The sequence below is a fragment of the Heterodontus francisci genome, chromosome 6, assembly GCF_036365525.1.
Source record: "Heterodontus francisci isolate sHetFra1 chromosome 6, sHetFra1.hap1, whole genome shotgun sequence".
Taxonomy (NCBI): domain Eukaryota; kingdom Metazoa; phylum Chordata; class Chondrichthyes; order Heterodontiformes; family Heterodontidae; genus Heterodontus; species Heterodontus francisci.
Window position 1 is genome coordinate 158,016,541 of NC_090376.1, and position 16,253 is coordinate 158,032,793.

A 16,253-nucleotide genomic window follows, 5' to 3' on the forward strand; every position below is an offset into this window, starting at 1 on the left:
GGTGTTTCAGTCTGTGGGGAAGGGGTTTCAGTGTGTGGGGAAGGATTTCACTGAGTGCAGAAGGGGTTTCAGTGTTTCGGGAAGGGGTTTCAGTTTGTGTGGAAGGGGTTTCAGTGTGAGCGGAAGCCTTTTCAGTGTGTGGGGAATGTGTTTCAGTGTGTGGGGAAGGGGTTTCAGTGTGTGGGGAATGTGTTTCAGATTGTGGGAATGTGTTTCAGTGTTTGGGGAAGGGGTTTCAGTGTGTGGGGAACGGTTTCACTGTGTGTGGAAGGGGTTTCAGTGTGTGGGGAAGGGGTTTCAGTGTGTGGGGATGGGTTACAGTGTGTGGGGACGGTGTTTCAGTGTGTGGGGAAGGGGTTTCAGTATGTAGGGAAGGGTTTCAGTGTTTGTGGAAGGGGTTTCAGTGTGTGGGGAAGGGATTCAGTGTGTGGGGAATCTGTAACAGTGTGTGCGGAAGGGGTTTCAGTGTGTGGGGAAGGTGTTTCAGTGTGTGCGGAAGGGGTTTCAGTGTGTGGGGAAGTGTTTCAGTGTGTGGGGAAGCGTTTCAGTGTGTGGGGAAGGTGTTTCGGTGTGTGGGGAAGGGGTTTCAGTATGTGGGGAAGGGTTTCACTGAGCGCAGAAGGGGTTTCCGTGTTTGGGCAATGTGTTTCTGTGTGTGGGGAAGGGGTTTCAGTGTGTGTGGAAGGGTTTTCAGTGTGTGGGGAAGGTGTTTCAGTGTGTGTGGAAGGGTTTCAGTGTGTGGGGAAGGGGTTTCAGTGTTTGAGGAAGGGGTTGCAGAGTGTGGGTAATGGTTTCAGTGTGTGGGGAAGGGGTTTCAGTGTGTGGGGAAGGGGTTTCAGTGTGTGGGGAAGGGGTTTCAGTGTGTGAAGAAGGGGTTTCAGTGTGTGGGGATGGGGTTTCAGTGTGTGTGGAAGGTTTTCACTGTGTGCGGAAGGGGTTTCAGTGCGTGGGGAAGGTGTTCCAGTGTGTGGGGAAGGTGTTTCAGTGTGTGGGGAAGGATTTCACTGAGTGCAGAAGGGGTTTCAGTGTTTCGGGAAGGGGTTTCAGTTTGTGCGGAAGTGGTTTCAGTGTGAGCGGAAGGCTTTTCAGTGTGTGGGGAATGGGTTTCAGTATGTGGGGAAGGTGTTTCAGTGTGTCGGGAATGTGTTTCAGTGTGTGGGGAAGGAGTTTCAGTGTGTGGGGAAGGTGTTTCAGATTGTGGGAATGTGTTTCAGTGTTTGGGGAAGAGGTTTCAATGTCTGGGGAACGGTTTCACTGTGTGCGGAAGGGGTTTCAGTGTGTGGGGAAGGGGTTTCAGTGTGTGGGGATGGGTTACAGTGTGTGGGGACGGTGTTTCAGTGTGTGGGGAAGGGGTTTCAGTATGTAGGGAAGGGTTTCAGTGTTTGCGGAAGGGGTTTCAGTGTGTGGGGAAGGGTTTCAGTGTGTGGGGAATCTGTAACAGTGTGTGCGGAAGGGGTTTCAGTGTGTGGGGAAGGTGTTTCAGTGTGTGTGGAAGGGGTTTCAGTGTGTGGGGAAGTGTTTCAGTGTGTGGGGAAGCGTTTCAGTGTGTGGGGAAGGTGTTTCGGTGTGTGGGGAAGGGGTTTCAGTATGTGGGGAAGGGTTTCACTGAGCGCGGAAGGGGTTTCCGTGTTTGGGCAATGGGTTTCTGTGTGTGGGGAAGGGGTTTCAGTGTGTGTGGAAGGGGTTTCAGTGTGTGGGGAAGGTGTTTCAGTGTGTGTGGAAGGGTTTCAGTGTGTGGGGAAGGGGTTTCAGTGTTTGGGGAAGGTGTTTCATTGTTTGAGGAAGCGGTTTCAGAGTGTGGGTAATGGTTTCAGTGTGTGGGGAAGGGGTTTCAGTGTGTGGGGAAGGGGTTTCAGTGTGTGAAGAAGGGGTTTCAGTGTGTGGGGATGGGGTTTCAGTGTGTGTGGAAGGTTTTCACTGTGTGCGGAAGGGGTTTCAGTGGGTGGGGATGTGTTTCAGTTTGTGGGGAAGGGGTTTCAGTGTGTGGGGATGTGTTTCAGTGTGTGGGGACGTGGTTTCAGTGTGTGGGGAAGGTGTTACAGTGTGTGTGGAAGGGGTTTCAGTGTGTGGGGAAGGTGTTTCAGTGTGTGGGGAAGGGGTTTCAGTGTGTGGGGAAGGTTTTTCAGTGTGTGCAGAAGTGGTTTCAGTTTCTGCGGAAGGTGTTTCAGTGTGTGGGGAAGGGGTTTCAGTGTGTGCGGAAGGGGTTTCAGTGTGTGCGGTAGAGGTTTCAGTGTGTGGGGAAGGAGTTTCTGTTTGTGGGGAAGGTGTTTCAGTGTGTGCGGAAGGCATTTCAGTGTGTGGGGAATGGGTTTCAGTATGTGGGGAAGAGGTTTCAGTATGTGGGGAATGTGTTTCATTGTGTGGGCAAGGAGTTTCAGTGTGTGGGGAAGGTATTTCAGTGTGTGGGAATGTGTTTCAGTGTTTGGGGAAGGTGTTTCAGTGTGTGGCTAAGGGTTTCACTTTGTGCGGAAGGGGTTTCAGTGTGTGGGGAAAGAGTTTCAGTGTGTGGGGAAGGTGTTTCATTGTGTGTGGAAGGGGTTTCAGTGTGTGAGGATGGGGTTTCAGTGTGTGGGGATGGTGTTTCAGTGTGTGCGGAAGGGGTTTCAGTGTTTGCGGAAGGTGTTTCAGTGTGTGGGGAAGGGGTTTCAGTGTGTGGGGATGTGTTTCAGTGTGTGGGGAAGGGGTTTCAGTGTGTGGGGAAGGTGTTTCAGTGTGTGTGGAAGGGGTTTCAGTGTGTGGGGAAGGCGTTTCAGTGAGTGGGGAAGGGGTTTCAGTATGTGGGGAAGGTGTTTCAGTGTGTGCGGAAGGGGATTCAGTGTTTGGGCAATGGGTTTCTGTGTGTGGGGAAGGGGTTTCAGTGTGTGTGGAAGGGTTTTCCGTGTGTGGGGAAGATGTTTCAGTGTGTGGGGAAGTGTTTCAGTGTGTGGGGAAGGGGTTTCAGTGTGTGGGGAAGGGGTTTCAGTGTGTGGGTAAGTGTTTCAGTGTGTGGGGAAGGATTACAGTGTCTGGGGACGGGGTTTCAGTGTGTGGGAAAGGGGTTTCAGTGTGTGGGGAAGGGTTTCACTGTGTGCGGAAGGGGTTTCAGTGCGTGGGCAAGGTGTTCCAGTGTGTGGGGAAGGTGTTTCAGTCTGTGGGGAAGGGGTTTCAGTGTGTGGGGAAGGATTTCACTGAGTGCAGAAGGGGTTTCAGTGTTTCGGGAAGGGGTTTCAGTTTGTGTGGAAGGGGTTTCAGTGTGAGCGGAAGGCTTTTCAGTGTGTGGGGAATGTGTTTCAGTGTGTGGGGAAGGGGTTTCAGTGTGTGGGGAATTTGTTTCAGATTGTGGGAATGTGTTTCAGTGTTTGGGGAAGGGGTTTCAGTGTGTGGGGAACGGTTTCACTGTGTGTGGAAGGGGTTTCAGTGTGTGGGGAAGGGGTTTCAGTGTGTGGGGATGGGTTACAGTGTGTGGAGACGGTGTTTCAGTGTGTGGGGAAGGGGTTTCAGTATGTAGGGAAGGGTTTCAGTGTTTGTGGAAGGGGTTTCAGTGTGTGGGGAAGGGTTTCAGTGTGTGGGGAATCTGTAACAGTGTGTGCGGAAGGGGTTTCAGTGTGTGGGGAAGGTGTTTCAGTGTGTGCGGAAGGGGTTTCAGTGTGTGGGGAAGTGTTTCAGTGTGTGGGGAAGCGTTTCAGTGTGTGGGGAAGGTGTTTCGGTGTGTGGGGAAGGGGTTTCAGTATGTGGGGAAGAGTTTCACTGAGCGCGGAAGGGGTTTCCGTGTTTGGGCAATGTGTTTCTGTGTGTGGGGAAGGGGTTTCAGTGTGTGTGGAAGGGTTTTCAGTGTGTGGGGAAGGTGTTTCAGTGTGTGTGGAAGGGTTTCAGTGTGTGGGGAAGGGGTTTCAGTGTTTGAGGAAGGGGTTGCAGAGTGTGGGTAATGGTTTCAGTGTGTGGGTAATGGTTTCAGTGTGTGGGGAAGGGGTTTCAGTGTGTGGGGAAGGGGTTTCAGTGTGTGGGGAAGGGGTTTCAGTGTGTGAAGAAGGGGTTTCAGTGTGTGGGGATGGGGTTTCAGTGTGTGTGGAAGGTTTTCACTGTTTGCGGAAGGGGTTTCAGTGCGTGGGGAAGGTGTTCCAGTGTGTGGGGAAGGTGTTTCAGTGTGTGGGGAAGGATTTCACTGAGTGCAGAAGGGGTTTCAGTGTTTCGGGAAGGGGTTTCAGTTTGTGCGGAAGTGGTTTCAGTGTGAGCGGAAGGCTTTTCAGTGTGTGGGGAATGGGTTTCAGTATGTGGGGAAGGTGTTTCAGTGTGTCGGGAATGTGTTTCAGTGTGTGGGGAAGTGGTTTCAGTGTGTGGGGAAGGTGTTTCAGATTGTGGGAATGTGTTTCAGTGTTTGGGGAAGAGGTTTCAGTGTCTGGGGAACGGTTTCAGTGTGTGGGGAAGGGGTTTCAGTGTGTGGGGAAGGGGTTTCAGTGTGTGGGGATGGGTTACAGTGTGTGGGGACGGTGTTTCAGTGTGTGGGGAAGGGGTTTCAGTATGTAGGGAAGGGTTTCAGTGTTTGCGGAAGGGGTTTCAGTGTGTGGGGAAGGGTTTCAGTGTGTGGGGAATCTGTAACAGTGTGTGCGGAAGGGGTTTCAGTGTGTGGGGAAGGTGTTTCAGTGTGTGCGGAAGGGGTTTCAGTGTGTGGGGAAGTGTTTCAGTGTGTGGGGACGGTGTTTCAGTGTGTGGGGAAGGGGTTTCAGTGTGTGGGGAAGGTTTTTCAGTGTGTGCGGAAGTGGTTTCAGTTTCTGCGGAAGGTGTTTCAGTGTGTGAGGAAGGGGTTTCAGTGTGTGGGGAAGGTGTTTCATTGTGTGCAGAAGGGGTTTCAGTGTGTGGGGAAGGGGATTCTGTGTGTAGGGAAGGTGTTTCATTGTGTGTGGAAGTTTATTCAGTGTGTGGGGAAGGTGTTGCAGTGTGTGGGGAGGGGGTTTCAGTGTGTGGGGTAGTGTTTAACTGTGTGCGGCAGGGGTTTCAGTGTGTGGGGAAGGTATTTCAGTGAGTGGGGAAGGGGTTTCACAGTGTGGGAAAGTGTTTCAGTGTTTGGGGAAGGGTTTTCAGTTTGTGGGGAAAGGGTTTCAGTGTGTGGGGAAGTGGTTTCAGTGTGTGGGGATGTGTTTCAGTGTTTGAAGAAGGGGTTTCAGTGTGTGGGGAAGGGGTTTCAGTGCGTGGGGAAGGGTTTCACTGTGTGCGGAAGGGGTTTCAGTGTGTGGGGAAGGGGTTTCAGTGTGTGGGGAAGGTGCTTCAGTGTGTGTGGAAGGGGTTTCAGTGTGTGGGGAAGGGGTTTCAGTGTGTGGGGAAGGTGTTTCCGTGTGTGCGGAAGGGGTTTCAGTGAGTGCGGTAGGGGTTTCAGTGTGTGGGGAAGGGGTTTCAGTATGTGGGGAAGGGGTTTCAGTGTGTGGGGAATGTGTTTCAGGGTGTGGGGAAGGGGTTTCAGTGTGTGGGGAAGGTGTTTCAGTGTGTGGGAATGTGTTTCAGTGTTTGGGGAAGGGGTTTCAGTGTGTGGCGAAGGGTTTCACTGTGTGCGGAAGGGGTTTCAGTGTGTGGGGATGGGGTTTCAGTGTGCGGGGAAGGTGTTTCAGGGTGTGTGGAGAGGGTTTCAGTGTGTGGGGAAGGTTTTTCATTCAAAGAACAAAGAACAAAGAACAAAGATAATTACAGCACAGGAACAGGCCCTTCGGCCCTCCAAGCCTGCGCCGATCCAGATCCTCTCTCTAAACATGTCGCCTATTTTCTAAGGTTCTGTATCTCTTTTCTTCCTGCCCATTCATGTATCTGTCTAGATACATCTTAAAAGACTCCATCGTGCCCGCATCTACCACCTCCGCTGGCAATGCGTTCCAGGTGCCCACCACCCTCTGCGTAAAGAACTTTCCACGCATATCCCCCCTAAACCTTTCCCCTTTCACTTTGAACTCGTGTCCTCTAGTAATTGAAACACCCACTCTGGGAAAAAGCCTCTTGCTATCCACCCTGTCTCTACCTCTCATGATTTTGTACACCTCAATCAGGTCCCCCCTCAACCTCCGTCTTTCTAATGAAAATAATCCTAATCTGCTCAACCTCTCTTCATAGCTAGCGCCCTCCATACCAGGCAACATCCTGGTGAACCTCCTCTGCACCCTCTCCAAAGCATCCACATCCTTTTGATAATGTGGCGACCAGAACTGTACGCAGTATTCCAAATGTGGCCGAACCAAAGTCCTATACAACTGTAACATGACCTGCCAACTCTTGTACTCAATGCCCCGTCCGATGAAGGAAAGCATGCCGTATGCCTTCTTGACCACTCTATTTACCTGCGTTGCCATCTTCAGGGAACAGTGGACCTGAACACCCAAATCTCTCTGGACATCAATTTTCCCCAGGACTTTTCCATTTACTGTATAGTTCACTCTTGAATTGGATCTTCCAAAATGCATCACCTCGCATTTGCCCTGATTGAACTCCATCTGCCATTTCTCTGCCCAACTCTCCAATCTATCTATATTCTGCTGTATTCTCTGACAGTCCCCTTCACTATCTGCTACTCCACCAATCTTAGTGTCGTCTGCAAATTTGCTAATCAGTCCACCTATACTTTCCTCCAAATCATTAATGTATATCACAAACAACAGTGGTCCCAGCACGGATCCCTGTGGAACACCACTGGTCACACGTCTCCATTTTGAGAAACTCCCTTCTACTGCTACTCTCTGTCTCCTGTTGCCCAGCCAGTTCTTTATCCATCTAGCTAGTACACCTTGGACCCCAAGCGCCTTCACTTTCTCCATCAGCCTGCCATGGGGAACCTTATCAAACGCCTTACTGAAGTCCATGTATATGACATCGACAGCCCTTCCCTCATCAATCAACTTTGTCACTTCCTCAAAGAATTCTATTAAGTTGGTAAGACATGACCTTCCCTGCACAAAACCATGTTGCCTATCACTGATGAGCCCATTTTCTTCCAAATGGGAATAGATCCTATCCCTCAGTATCTTCTCCAGCAGCTTCCCTACCACTGACGTCAGGCTCACCGGTCTATAATTACCTGGATTATCCCTGCTACCCTTCTTAAACAAGGGGACAACATTAGCAATTCTCCAGTCCTCCGGGACCTCACCCGTGTTTAAGGATGCTGCAAAGATATCTGTTAAGGCCCCAGCTATTTCCTCTCTCGCTTCCCTCAGTAACCTGGGATAGATCCCATCCGGACCTGGGGACTTGTCCACCTTAATGCCCTTTAGAATACCCAACACTTCCTCCCTCCTTATGCCGACTTGACCTAGAGTAATCAAACATCTGTTCCTAACCTCAACATCCGTCATGTCCCTCTCCTCGGTGAATACCGATGCAAAGTACTCGTTTAGAATCTCACCCATTTTCTCTGAGTCCAAGCATAACATTCCTCCTTTGTCCTTTAGTGGGCCAATCCTTTCTCTAGTTACCCTCTTTCTCCTTATATATGAATAAAAGGCTTTGGGATTTTCCTTGACCCTATTTGCTAAAGATATTTCATGACCCCTTTTAGCCCTCTTAATTCCTCGTTTCAGATTGGTCCTACATTCCCGATATTCTTTCAAAGCTTCGTCTTTCATCAGCCGCCTAGACCTTTTGTATGCTTCCTTTTTCCTCTTAGCTAGTCTCACAATTTCACCTGTCATCCATGGTTCCCTAATCTTGCCATTTCTATCCCTCATTTTCACAGGAACATGTCTCTCCTGCACGCTAATCAACCTCTCTTTAAAAGCCTCCCACATATCACATGTGGATTTACCTTCAAACAGCTGCTCCCAATCTACATTTCCCAGCTCCTGCCGAATTTTGGTGTAGTTGGCCTCCCCCCAATTTAGCACTCTCCCTTTTGGACCACTCTCGTCTTTGTCCATGAGTATTTTAAAGCTTACGGAATTGTGATCACTATTCCCAAAGTAGTCCCCTACTGAAACTTCAACAACCTGGCCGGGCTCATTCCCCAACACCAGGTCCAGTATGGCCCCTTCCCGAGTTGGACTATTTACATACTGCTCTAGAAAACCCTCCTGGATGCTCCTTACAAATTCTGCTCCATCTGGACCTCTAACACTAAGCGAATCCCAGTCAATGTTGGGAAAATTAAAATCTCCTATCACCACCACCCTGTTGCTCCTACATCTTTCCATAATCTGTTTACATATTTGTACCTCTATCTCACGCTCGCTGTTGGGAGGCCTGTAGTACAGCCCCAACATTGTTACCGCACCCTTCCTATTTCTGAGTTCAGTCCATATTGCCTCACTGCTCGAGTCCTCCATAGTGCCCTCCTTCAGCACAGCTGTGATATCCTCTTTGACCAGTAATGCAACTCCTCCACCCCTTTTACCTCCCTCTCTATCCCGCCTGAAGCATCGATATCCTGGGATATTTAGTTGCCAATCATGCCCTTCCCTCAACCAAGTCTCAGTAATAGCAATAACATCATACTCCCAGGTACTAATCCAAGCCCTAAGTTCATCTGCCTTACCTACTACACTTCTTGCATTAAAACAAATGCACCTCAGACCACCAGTCCCTTTATATTCATCATCTGCTCCCTGCCTGCTCTTCCCCTTAGTCACACTGACTTCATTATCTAGTTCCTTACAGGCTTTTGTTACTACCTCCTTACTGTCAACTGACCTCAATTGGTTCCCATCCCCCTGCCACATTAGTTTAAACCCTCCCCAACAGCGTTAGCAAAAGCACCTCCAAGGACATTGGTTCCAGTCCGGCCCAGGTGTAGACCATCCAATTTGTAATAGTCCCACCTCCCCCAGAACCGGTCCCAATGTCCCAAAAATCTGAACCCCTCCTTCCTGCACCATCTCTCAAGCCACGCATTCATCCTGACTATTCTTTCATTTTTACTCTGACTATCACGTGGCACTGGTAGTAATCCTGAGATTACTACCTTTGAGGTCCTACTTTTTAACTTGGCTCCTAACTCCCTAAACTCTGCATGTAGGACCTCATCCCGTTTTTTACCTATATCATTAGTGCCTATGTGCACAATGACAACTGGCTGTTCACCCTCCCCCTTTAGAATGTTCTGCAGCCGATCTGAGACGTCCCTGACCCGTGCACCTGGGAGGCAACATACCATTCGGGAGCCTGTGCAGAAGGGGTTTCAGTGTGTGGGGAAGGGGATTCAGTGTGTGCGGAAGATGTTTCAGTGTGTGGGGAAGGGGTTTCAGTGTGTGGGGAAGGTGTTTCATTGTGTGCGGAAGGGGTTTCAGTTTGTGGGGAAGGGGATTCAGTGTTTGGGGAAGGGGTTTCAGTGTGTGGGGAGGGGGTTTCAGTGTGTGGGGAAGGGTTTAACTGTGTGCGGAAGGGTTTTCAGTGTGTGAGGAAGGTGTTTCAGATTGTGGGGAAGGGGATTCAGTATGTGGGGAAGGGGTTTCAGTGTCTGGGGTAGGGTTTCAGTGAGTGGGGAAGGGGTTCAGTGTGTGGGGAAGGGGTCTCAGTGTGTGGGGAAGTGTTTCAGTGTGCGGGGAAGGGGTTTCAGTGTCTGGGGAAGGGTTACAGTGTTTGGGGACGGGGTTTCAGTGTGAGGGGAAGGGGTTTCAGTATGTGGGGAAGAGTTTCAGTGTTTGCGGAAGGGGTTTCAGTGTGTGGGGAAGGGTTTCAGTGTGTGGGGAATGTGTTGCAGTGTTTGCGGATGGGGTTTCAGAGTTTGGAGAAGATGTTTCAGTGTGTGCGGAAGTGGTTTCAGTGTGAGGGGAAGGGTTTCAGTGTGTGGGGAAGGGTTTCAGTGTGTGTGGAAGGTGTTTCAGTGTGTGTGGAAGGTGTTTGAGTACGTGGGGAAGGATTTCACTGAGTGCGGAAGTGGTTTCAGTGTTTGGGAAAGGGGTTTCAGTGTGTGGGGAAGGGGTTTAAGTGTGTGGGGAAGGGTTTCAGTGTGTGGGGAAGGCGTTTCAGTGTGTGGGGATGTGTTTCAGTGTGTGAATAAGGGGTTTCAGTGTGTGGGGAAGGTGTTTCAGTGTGTGGGGAAGGGTTTCACTGTGTGCGGAAGGGGTTTCAGTGTGTGGGGAAGGGGTTTCAGTGTGTGGGGAAGGTGCTTCAGTGTGTGTGGAAGGGGTTTCAGTGTGTGTTGACGGGGTGTCAGTGTGTGGGGAAGGGGTTTCAGAGTGTGGGGAAGGGGTTTCAGTGTGTGCGGTAGGGGTTTCAGAGTGTGGGGAAGGGGTTTCAGTATGTGGGGAAGGGGATTCCGTGTGTGGGGAATGTGTTTCAGAGTGTGGGGAAGGGGTTTCAGTGTGTGGGGAAGGTGTTTCAGTGTGTGGGAATGTGTTTCAGTGTTTGGGGAAGGGGTTTCAGTGTGTGGGGAAGGGTTTCAGTGTGTGCGGAAAGGGTTTAAGTGTGTGGGGATGTGTTTCAGTTTGTGGGGAAGGGGTTTCAGTGTGTGGTGATCTGTTTCAGTGTGTGGGGAAGGGTTTTCAGTGTGTGGGGAAGGTGTTACAGTGTGTGTGGAAGGGGTTTCAGTGTGTGGGGACGGTGTTTCAGTGTGTGGGGAAGGGGTTTCAGTGTGTGGAGAAGGTCTTTCAGTGTGTGCGGAAGTGGTTTCAGTTTCTGCGGAAGGTGTTTCAGTGTGTGAGGAAGGGGTTTCAGTGTGTGGGGAAGGTGTTTCATTCTGTGCAGAAGGGGTTTCAGTGTGTGGGGAAGGGGATTCTGTGTGTGGGGAAGGTGTTTCATTGTGTGGGGAAGGTGTTTCATTGTGTGGGGAAGGTTTTTCATTGTGTGTGGAAGGTTTTTCATTGTGTGGGGAAGGTGTTGCAGTGTGTGGGGAGGGGGTTTCAGTGTGTGGGGTAGTGTTTAACTGTGTGCGGCAGGGGTTTCAGTGTGTGGGGAAGGTATTTCAGTGAGTGGGGAAGGGGTTTCACAGTGTGGGAAAGTGTTTCAGTGTTTGGGGAAGTGTTTTCAGTGTGTGGGGAAAGGGTTTCAGTGTGTGGGGAAGTGGTTTCAGTGTCTGGGGAAGGGTTTTAGTGTCTGGGGAAGGGTTTCACTGTGTGCGGAAGGGGTTTCAGTGTGTGGGGAAGGGGTTTCAGTGTGTGGGGAAGGTGCTTCAGTGTGTGTGGAAGGGGTTTCAGTGCGTGGGGAAGGGGTTTCAGTGTGTGGGGAAGGTGTTTCCGTGTGTGCGGAAGGGGTTTCAGTGAGTGCGGTAGGGGTTTCAGTGTGTGGGGAAGGGGTTTCAGTGTGTGGGGAAGGGGTTTCAGTGTGTGGGGAATGTGTTTCAGGGTGTGGGGAAGGGGTTTCAGTGTGTGGGGAAGGTGTTTCAGTGTGTGGGAATGTGTTTCAGTGTTTGGGGAAGGGGTTTCAGTTTGTGGCGAAGGGTTTCACTGTGTGCGGAAGGGGTTTCAGTGTGTGGGGATGGGGTTTCAGTGTGTGGGGAATGTGTTTCAGGGTGTGGGGAAGGGGTTTCAGTGTGTGGGGAAGGTGTTTCAGTGTGTGGGAATGTGTTTCAGTGTTTGGGGAAGGGGTTTCAGTGTGTGGCGAAGGGTTTCACTGTGTGCGGAAGGGGTTTCAGTGTGTGGGGAATGGGTTTCAGTGTGTGGGGAAGGTGTTTCAGTGTGTGTGGAGAGGGTTTCAGTGTGTGGGGAAGGTTTTTCAGTGTGTGGGGAAGGGGTTTCAGTGTGTGGGGATGGTATTTCAGTGTGTGCGGAAGGGAATTCAGTGTGTGCGGAAGATGTTTCAGTGTGTGGGGAAGGGATTCCAGTGTGTGGGGAAGGTGTTTCATTGTGTGCGGAAGGGGTTTCAGTTTGTGGGGAAGGGGATTCAGTGTTTGGGGAAGGGGTTTCAGTGTGTGGGGAGGGGGTTTCAGTGTGTGGGGAAGGGTTTAACTGTGTGCGGAAGGGGTTTCAGTGTGTGGGGAAGGTGTTTCAGAGTGTGGGGAAGGGGATTCAGTATGTGGGGAAGGGGTTTCAGTGTCTGGGGTAGGGTTTCAGTGAGTGGGGAAGGGGTTCAGTGTGTGGGGAAGGGGTTTCAGTGTTTGGGGAAGGTGTTTCAGTGTGTGGGGAAGGGGTTTCAGTGTGTGGGGAAGCTCTTTCAGTGTATGCGGAAGGGTTTTCAGTGTGTGAAGAAGGGGTTTCAGTGTGTGGGGAAACGGTTTCAGTCTGTGGGGAAGGGTTTCACTGTGTGCGGAAGGGGTTTCAGTGTGTGGGGAAGGGGTTTCAGTGTGTGGGGAAGGTGTTTCAGTGTGTGCGGAAGGGGTTTCACGTCATGCGCAAGGGGTTTCAGTGTTTGGGGAAGGGTTTTCAGTGTGTGGGGAAGGTGTTTCAGTGTGTGGGGATGTGTTTCAGTGTGTGGGGAAGGCGTTTCAGTGTGTGGGGATATGATTCAGTTTGTGGGGAAGGGGTTTCAGTGTGCGGCGAAGGTGTTTCAGTGTGTGGGGATGTGTTTCAGTGTGTGGGGAAGGAGTTTCAGTGTGTGGGGATGTGTTTCAGTGTGTTGCGAAGGGGTTTCAGTGTGTGTGGAAGGGGTTTCAGTGTGTGGCGAAGGCGTTTCAGTGTGTGGGGAAGGGGATTCATTGTGTGGGGAAGGTGTTTCAGTGTGTGCGGCAGGGGTTTCAGTTTCTGCGGAAGGTGTTTCAGTGTGTGGGGAAGGGGTTTCAGTGTGTGGTGAAGGTGTTTCATTGTGTGCGGAAGGCGTTTCAGTGTGTGGGGAAGGGGATTCTGTGTGTGGGGAAGGTGTTTCATTGTGTGGGGAAGGTGTTTCATTGTGTGTGGAAGGGTATTCAGTGTGTGCGGAAGGGGTTTCAGTGTGTGGGGAGGGGGTTTCAGTGTGTGGGGTAGGGTTTAACTGTGTGCGGAAGGGGTTTCAGTGTGTGGGGAAGGTGTTTCAGTGTGTGGGGAAGGGGTTTCAGTATGTGGGGTATGGGTTTCAGTGTGTGGGAAGGGTTTCAGTGTGTGGGGAATGTGTTGCAGTGTTTGCGGATGGGGTTTCAGAGTTTGGAGAAGATGTTTCAGTGTGTGCGGAAGTGGTTTCAGTGTGAGGGGAAGGGTTTCAGTGTGTGGGGAAGGGTTTCAGTGTGTGTGGAAGGTGTTTCAGTGTGTGTGGAAGGTGTTTGAGTACGTGGGGAAGGATTTCACTGAGTGCGGAAGTGGTTTCAGTGTTTGGGAAAGGGGTTTCAGTGTGTGGGGAAGGGGTTTAAGTGTGTGGGGAAGGGTTTCAGTGTGTGGGGAAGGCGTTTCAGTGTGTGGGGATGTGTTTCAGTGTGTGAATAAGGGGTTTCAGTGTGTGGGGAAGGTGTTTCAGTGTGTGGGGAAGGGTTTCACTGTGTGCGGAAGGGGTTTCAGTGTGTGGGGAAGGGGTTTCAGTGTGTGGGGAAGGTGCTTCAGTGTGTGTGGAAGGGGTTTCAGTGTGTGTTGACGGGGTGTCAGTGTGTGGGGAAGGGGTTTCAGAGTGTGGGGAAGGGGTTTCAGTGTGTGCGGTAGGGGTTTCAGAGTGTGGGGAAGGGGTTTCAGTATGTGGGGAAGGGGATTCCGTGTGTGGGGAATGTGTTTCAGAGTGTGGGGAAGGTGTTTCAGTGTGTGGGAATGTGTTTCAGTGTTTGGGGAAGGGGTTTCAGTGTGTGGGGAAGGGTTTCAGTGTGTGCGGAAAGGGTTTAAGTGTGTGGGGATGTGTTTCAGTTTGTGGGGAAGGGGTTTCAGTGTGTGGTGATCTGTTTCAGTGTGTGGGGAAGGGTTTTCAGTGTGTGGGGAAGGTGTTACAGTATGTGGGGAAGGGGTTTCAGTGTCTGGGGTAGGGTTTCAGTGAGTGGGGAAGGGGTTCAGTGTGTGGGGAAGGGGTTTCAGTGTTTGGGGAAGGTGTTTCAGTGTGTGGGGAAGGGGTTTCAGTGTGTGGGGAAGCTCTTTCAGTGTATGCGGAAGGGTTTTCAGTGTGTGAAGAAGGGGTTTCAGTGTGTGGGGAAACGGTTTCAGTCTGTGGGGAAGGGTTTCACTGTGTGCGGAAGGGGTTTCAGTGTGTGGGGAAGGGGTTTCAGTGTGTGGGGAAGGTGTTTCAGTGTGTGCGGAAGGGGTTTCACGTCATGCGCAAGGGGTTTCAGTGTTTGGGGAAGGGTTTTCAGTGTGTGGGGAAGGTGTTTCAGTGTGTGGGGATGTGTTTCAGTGTGTGGGGAAGGCGTTTCAGTGTGTGGGGATATGATTCAGTTTGTGGGGAAGGGGTTTCAGTGTGCGGCGAAGGTGTTTCAGTGTGTGGGGATGTGTTTCAGTGTGTGGGGAAGGAGTTTCAGTGTGTGGGGATGTGTTTCAGTGTGTTGCGAAGGGGTTTCAGTGTGTGTGGAAGGGGTTTCAGTGTGTGGCGAAGGCGTTTCAGTGTGTGGGGAAGGGGATTCATTGTGTGGGGAAGGTGTTTCAGTGTGTGCGGCAGGGGTTTCAGTGTGTGGGGAAGGTGTTTCAGTGTGTGGGGAAGGGGTTTCAGTGTGTGGTGAAGGTGTTTCATTGTGTGCGGAAGGCGTTTCAGTGTGTGGGGAAGGGGATTCTGTGTGTGGGGAAGGTGTTTCATTGTGTGGGGAAGGTGTTTCATTGTGTGTGGAAGGGTATTCAGTGTGTGCGGAAGGGGTTTCAGTGTGTGGGGAGGGGGTTTCAGTGTGTGGGGTAGGGTTTAACTGTGTGCGGAAGGGGTTTCAGTGTGTGGGGAAGGTGTTTCAGTGTGTGGGGAAGGGGTTTCAGTATGTGGGGTATGGGTTTCAGTGTGTGGGAAGGGTTTCAGTGTGTGGGGAATGTGTTGCAGTGTTTGCGGATGGGGTTTCAGAGTTTGGAGAAGATGTTTCAGTGTGTGCGGAAGTGGTTTCAGTGTGAGGGGAAGGGTTTCAGTGTGTGGGGAAGGGTTTCAGTGTGTGTGGAAGGTGTTTCAGTGTGTGTGGAAGGTGTTTGAGTACGTGGGGAAGGATTTCACTGAGTGCGGAAGTGGTTTCAGTGTTTGGGAAAGGGGTTTCAGTGTGTGGGGAAGGGGTTTAAGTGTGTGGGGAAGGGTTTCAGTGTGTGGGGAAGGCGTTTCAGTGTGTGGGGATGTGTTTCAGTGTGTGAATAAGGGGTTTCAGTGTGTGGGGAAGGTGTTTCAGTGTGTGGGGAAGGGTTTCACTGTGTGCGGAAGGGGTTTCAGTGTGTGGGGAAGGGGTTTCAGTGTGTGGGGAAGGTGCTTCAGTGTGTGTGGAAGGGGTTTCAGTGTGTGTTGACGGGGTGTCAGTGTGTGGGGAAGGGGTTTCAGAGTGTGGGGAAGGGGTTTCAGTGTGTGCGGTAGGGGTTTCAGAGTGTGGGGAAGGGGTTTCAGTATGTGGGGAAGGGGATTCCGTGTGTGGGGAATGTGTTTCAGAGTGTGGGGAAGGGGTTTCAGTGTGTGGGGAAGGTGTTTCAGTGTGTGGGAATGTGTTTCAGTGTTTGGGGAAGGGGTTTCAGTGTGTGGGGAAGGGTTTCAGTGTGTGCGGAAAGGGTTTAAGTGTGTGGGGATGTGTTTCAGTTTGTGGGGAAGGGGTTTCAGTGTGTGGTGATCTGTTTCAGTGTGTGGGGAAGGGTTTTCAGTGTGTGGGGAAGGTGTTACAGTGTGTGTGGAAGGGGTTTCAGTGTGTGGGGACGGTGTTTCAGTGTGTGGGGAAGGGGTTTCAGTGTGTGGAGAAGGTCTTTCAGTGTGTGCGGAAGTGGTTTCAGTTTCTGCGGAAGGTGTTTCAGTGTGTGAGGAAGGGGTTTCAGTGTGTGGGGAAGGTGTTTCATTCTGTGCAGAAGGGGTTTCAGTGTGTGGGGAAGGGGATTCTGTGTGTGGGGAAGGTGTTTCATTGTGTGGGGAAGGTGTTTCATTGTGTGGGGAAGGTTTTTCATTGTGTGTGGAAGGTTTTTCATTGTGTGGGGAAGGTGTTGCAGTGTGTGGGGAGGGGGTTTCAGTGTGTGGGGTAGTGTTTAACTGTGTGCGGCAGGGGTTTCAGTGTGTGGGGAAGGTATTTCAGTGAGTGGGGAAGGGGTTTCACAGTGTGGGAAAGTGTTTCAGTGTTTGGGGAAGGGTTTTCAGTGTGTGGGGAAAGGGTTTCAGTGTGTGGGGAAGAGGTTTCAGTGTCTGGGGAAGGGTTTTAGTGTCTGGGGAAGGGTTTCACTGTGTGCGGAAGGGGTTTCAGTGTGTGGGGAAGGGGTTTCAGTGTGTGGGGAAGGTGCTTCAGTGTGTGTGGAAGGGGTTTCAGTGCGTGGGGAAGGGGTTTCAGTGCGTGGGGAAGGGGTTTCAGTGTGTGGGGAAGGTGTTTCCGTGTGTGCGGAAGGGGTTTCAGTGAGTGCGGTAGG